Here is a 6,261-nt window from a genome sequence, read left to right on the forward strand (position 1 = left end):
GATTTGTTATATGGGTTGTTTAATGTTTACAACTTGAAATAAGTTTATAACTTGGAATGTTGGTAATTGACTAATTGATGGATATAAAATGTTAGAAAAATTATAGTATTTTGTAATTCTATGTTTGTGTTTTGTGGATAAATTTGAGTGTTGTTTCATGTGAGGTGCTTTTATGGATTAATTTTTTTTTTTTGATTTGTTATATGGGTTGTGTAAAGTTTATAACTTGAAATGTTGGTAATTTTGACAAGTTGATGGGTATATGATGATAGAAGAAATATAGTATTGTGTAATTCTAAGTTTGCTTTTATGTATAAGTATGGATTTAAAAGTCTAAGTTTATAACTTGGAATGTTGTGTATAACTTGAAATGTTGTATATAAGTTTTTTTTTAATTTTGTGTTTATGTATGAAAAAGTATATACAAGTATGAATTTTAAATTATAAGACATATTGTTATGAAGAAGTATAAGTATGAATTTTAAAGTATTGAAATTGTGTTGTATTTGATTGCAAATTGTAGTAGGTTGTACGATTGTAAGTATAAGTTTATAACTTTCTAAGTATAAATTTATAGCTCGGAATGTTGTGTATAAGTTTTGTAAGTATAAGTTTATAACTTGGAATGTTGTGTATAAGTTTGTTTTTGTGTATAAGTATGAAGAAGTATAAGTATGAGTTTGGTTTGCAAAAGTATAAGTTTACAACTTTTTAAGTATTTGTTGTCATCGCTCTATAATGGTCATCGAAAATGATAATTAGTTAAATCAAATAAATAAATAAATTTATTAATTAATTAAGTTAAATATCCCAATATTGCAAAATTGTTGTTTTGTGCAAAAGTTGCGGATCGCGAAAAGACTCGCGGGTCGCAAAATTTCAAGATAAAGTTTCTGTTTTGGAAATTGCTCAAGTTGTGGCTCGCGACTTTTGCACTGGTTTCTTCAATGTTCATTTTATTCAATTTTGCACAAAACAAAAAAAATATGCACAAAACAAAAGAACCGCAACATATAGTCCCTTTTTTAAAAAACAAAAGGGGTCAAAACCGCAGCATATAATAAGGATAAAACCGCAACACATAAGCTTTTTTTCACTAGTGTTAGTTATAAGATGCAGTGGATATATAGGGATAGAATGATGTTGTCCATTTGCATGATGCAACAATTAAGCATAGAGTAAAGATTGGTCCCCTTCGAACAGTCCTCAATTTCAACTCCAATTTGTAAAAGTTCGAATACCATTTGCATTTGAGCTCTGACCACTATTAGAAGAATCACAACCATTCATTTTCGTAGAGAAATAGAGAGATGGAGAGAGAGAGAGATTGAAAGAAAGACAAAAAGAGAGTAGATGAAATAAAGAGGAAGTAGAGTGAAAGAGGTTATTAGACATCTCTACATATTTTTATAAGCTTTAACAAATTTTTTTTAATATCCTTCTTTTAATTAAAAGGGAAACCGATTATTATGGGTACCACTTACCTGAAATCCCTTTTTTTGCAAATAGGACATAAAGGTTGGCCCTTTATAGAATAAATTAATTATATTTAATCTGCAGACGGACTAAAGATTAGCCTTTAAAAGCAAATTTTACAAAAATAAAATTGTAAAAATAATAAAGTATAATAAAGTATCTTTTATTTTCAAAGCAAACACAATATTAAATTATATTAAAAACCCATTAGATTACAAAAAGTTATAGTATGAAAGAATTCAGTGTTATTTTATGTAATTTAATTTAATATTGTTTTGCTGAAATATAAGGTTATTAATTATACTTTATTATTTTATTATTTATTTTTTTATTAGAAGATTAAAATAATTATATACAAAAAATTAATTATTCTTAATTTTCATATTAGATTCTTTGAAAAAAAAATTAATGATAAGAAATAAAATTTTAAATTCTGTAAATATCATTAGGCGGTAAAAAATTAACGACTCTTACCACTAATAATTTGATTTCGTTATTTACACTGATAATTAAATGATTAAAATAATTACATGATAATTAATAATAACACAATGTCTCATTAATTTCATACTAACTAAATATTTTATCTCACTAACTGATAATAAAAAAATTCATTTGGCGGTAAAAAGGGCTAAAGAATGATTTAACAATAAATATAATTGATAAAAATATTGAAAAGTTCCAAGTGTCATTTACTAAAGAGTCATGACAATTGAAAAAAATCCATTCAATAGGAAATGATTACATGATATATAATTAATTTTTATTCAATAATAGTAGGATAATAAATAGTAAATGAATAAATTGAAACATATAACAATAATTTCAAAAAAATTGATTTAGAATTATAAATAAGATCCAATGATACACAATCAACATATTATAGAAATCGCGGATTACTGGCACGACTCATACCACTATTAATTTGATTTCATTATTTACATTGATAATTAAATAATTAAAAAATTATGATAATTAATTAATAACACAATCATACATAATATTAATTTTGTTGTATAATAGAAAAAAAAGATTGAATGAGTAAATGTCATTTGTCTTTATTCTATTGGCCGGTATTATTAGAATTTCAGTGATTAGCATTTACACACTAGCCATATTTACAATTAATAAACAACAATTTAGGAAAACGATTGATCATATAAATCATTCAAAATACATTAAAATCAATGATTAACATTTACACGCTTACCATATTTACAATTAATATACAACAATTTAAATTTAAATTTTAGGTTACCATGAATACAATTTAAATTTTAGCAAAAAAAAGTGAAGTATATAGACCAGGTGACAATTATAGAAACAAATAAATTGAAGCAAAAAATGAGCCAATTGGAATATTTGTGAAGGCAATGAGCCAACTGTAATTATACAGTGGTAAAATATTAACGTAAACAATTTAGGTAATTGATTGTTAAAATCAGTCAAAATACATTGCTAGGCTACAACAATAACAATTTTAAATCAGTAAAAAATCATCCAATTGGAATATATGTAAAGTAATCAATTTTTATATAACATAATTATCCCTTAACAAAAATAAAAATTTGGTTTCACTTTAATGATAGGAATTACAGTATTAATAGACCATTTGATCATTCCAATTATTTGCTCATATCATTTCTCTTTTCTCAAACATAACTGTTGATGAATAATATTTTCAAGAATAATCATGAGCTTAAATTACATTCAAGAAATTCAGAGCGATGGAAAATTAATACAAAGGTGATACATATGTGGGAGTATAAAGAGAGAGATGTGACCACATCAATTCACTTAATCCTGGTGGACGAAAAAGGAATATCTATAATGGCTTGGACGGGAAAATTTACAATGCCAACTCATTCCAATTCCTGTGTGTTAGGAAAACCTTATTTTCTATTCAAAATTTGGTGTTAATCCTGCAGTGGGTGAGTATAGATCAACCAAACATGAATGGAAGATGTTCTTCTATAATACATCTATAATCGAAGAAATTCCAAACTTGAAAATTAGCAAATCCATTTTTTTTAACTTTGTTTCCTTCTCTGACATTCTCGATAATGTTCAGAATGACAAGTTTCTTTGCCTTTTTCTATTCATTAACAGAAAAATTTTAATTTTGGCAAAGTAATTACTTTTATATCAGATGTGATTGGTGATGATTATAATGAAAATTCCCTCTAAAAGACTTTGGGATCACTTTGCTGAAAGGGCTTATGAACACATCAAGCATAGAGAAATTGTGAATGAAAGAGTTATTATGATATTGCAGTATGCCAAAATGAAGAATTGGACAGGTATGCAATAACAATTCCTTAACACATATTTCATAAATTCATAATACGTAAATTGGTAATTAATAAAATAACAATATCTTTGCTATTCTTATTTTATGGGATCCACAAGCTAGAGCTGAAATCGGATTAAGTGCTAGAGATGTGAGGGCAAGTCAGTTAAAAGTCTGAATGTTTATAATGAATAATTATTATCAAAGAATCATTTATTTTGTTGATATTAATATACTTATTTGTTATTATTTATATTGATGTTACAGTCAAAATTTCCAACTTCTTTTCCAATTGAGCTCGAATCCCTATTCGATCGGCGTTACTTATTCCGCTACAAAGTAACTAACAACTTCAACATTGAGAAAGGAAGCCGAACATACACTGTTAAAAGGCTAACAAAGGATCCTAGCATTATTGATCAATTTCTTGAGAAGAATGAGGTAATAAATTTATATGAATGTGCGTTTAATATTAAAAAAAATTTTAACTAACAAATTTTTTCAACAAATTAGGTTTCTCAAAATGAGGGAAATAAAATTTCTGAGACAAATTCGATTCAAGATGAAAACTCTAACAAGACACCATTCAAAAGGATATATCAAGAGGTCAAATCATGGATGTAGATATGTCATGTACAAAGCTCCCAAAGATTGAGAAATAGTCATCAAATTAGAACACTTTAAATATATTTTATTCAATAAAGTCTTAGGGTTGTTTGCTTTTGATTATCTGAATACTTATTATGTGTTTCCGGAATATTCAATTTAAACTTTTGGCATATTCTTTTAAAATAGATTAGTATGTTATCCATGGATTAAACTACTTATACTCTTTTTCTTATTAGTATTTCTTGTTTTTGCCTTTACCTTTTTACATACTATTTTTTATTCGTTTCTACCTGGTTATTTTTTTTATTTGTATGTATTTTATTTATTTATATGTTTTTGACTACCGAGATTTTTTTGAGAATTTATCTGTGGAACTTTCTCCAGTCGAAGAACTCTTTAGTCGCACTCTCCTTTATGGGCATGAGTTGCCGCTAGGTATGTCAACGGGTCGGATCTGGATCAGATCCACGTGGACCCAAATCAATATCCATTATCAATAGCAAGAACCAGATCTAGACCCGAATCCGCGGGTTTACTTTTTCAAGATCCATATCCGAATCCGTGGATACTGCAATCCAGTATCGGATTCAGGTCCAAAACGGGTCTGACTTATTTTTTGCGTTTTTTTATTTTTTATTTTATTTTTGGATTGTGTTGAGATTGCCATAAAGCTATATTCATTGAATCATGATAATAATATATATAATTTCACAATCGATCACCCAAAAAACATTATACAACTTAAAATTGTCTTGAAATACCTAGTGAACACTGAATTGCGGATTTTGGGGTCTTGACTCTTGTGGATTAGGGTTTGGCCGTTTGGGAAGAGAGTAAGAGTAAGGGATTGTATCACATTACAGAATATAAGGGATTAAGGTAAAAAAATAAAGATTGTATCACATTACAAAATATAAGGGAGTAAGGGATTCAGACTTTCAGCGGAAGGGTGTTGTCATGTTGCAAAATCAGTTGAGCTTTTAAAAATCCCGAATCCCAATCTAAGCCCAGCATATTTAATGCATATAAAATAAAAAATAGGTCCTACAAATCCACAAGTCCGGGTTTGGGTATTTTTTTAAGATCCGCATCTAAACACGTGAAATTTAAAAGGATTCAAATTTGACCCCGATCCGTTGGGTCCAATTTAGGGCCCAAATCCTTGAAAACGAAAATAGATCTACGAATCTTGATCTGGTCCAATACAGATTGCCATCCCTTGTCGCCGCCTTCCTTCCCTCCCCCGACCCTGATCATAGTTCTTATGAGCGCGGGATACACTAGGCATGATGATGATGATGGATGTTTCTAAGCCTTTGCCTAAAACTGTCCTAGTAGAAGGTGAGGAGGGCCACGTTATTCATCAAGATTATTTAGTGGGTGCCTCACTTTTGTTAGAAATGCCATGTTATAGGGCATATAACCCAAGAATAGACATGTTGTGAAGGCTGTCAAGAAGAACACTATTGTTTTGCCTTCTATGCCTATGCAGGATAATGTTGCACAAAAATAATGGCTACTGGAGTGGCTGGTGGGAGACCTCAGGGTGAGACTGTCAATGTATAGGAGAAGGAATCGGTCCAAGTGAATAGAAAAAAGAAGTCTAAGGATAAAAAGGTATGGAGTGAAGCTGCTAGTAGCTGTGATAGTCAACCTAGTCTCTTGGTAGGTTGGTTATCGGTTTCGCTTCTCTCCTTCGTTGGTTTTCACTTCTAGTTCGAGATGGTTTGATGAATAATTTGTCAAGAGTTATAGTTTCTTTGAAGGGTTGCCTTTTTGGCTTGGTTTGTTTAGCTGGATAGCTTGTCCTTCTTATCATTGTCTTTTGGTCTTTGGTAGTTAAGTAGTTAGTTTTGTTTGTTTCTGGGTCTTTCCTATTGGCTTGT

At 29.1% G+C, this 6,261-nt stretch overlaps 1 long non-coding RNA gene across 1 annotated transcript; it reads left to right on the forward strand.

The window, feature by feature from the left end:
- The first annotated feature begins 3,133 nt into the window (after positions 1 to 3,133).
- Positions 3,134 to 5,920, forward strand: LOC130801165 (uncharacterized). Its single transcript, XR_009039522.1, has 3 exons — positions 3,134 to 3,776; positions 4,034 to 4,207; positions 4,280 to 5,920. It is a non-coding gene; the product is annotated as an uncharacterized LOC130801165 (long non-coding RNA).
- Positions 5,921 to 6,261: the final 341 nt, after the last annotated feature.

The sequence above is a fragment of the Amaranthus tricolor genome, chromosome 15 (genome assembly GCF_026212465.1).
Source record: "Amaranthus tricolor cultivar Red isolate AtriRed21 chromosome 15, ASM2621246v1, whole genome shotgun sequence".
Classification (NCBI taxonomy): Eukaryota; Viridiplantae; Streptophyta; class Magnoliopsida; order Caryophyllales; family Amaranthaceae; genus Amaranthus; species Amaranthus tricolor.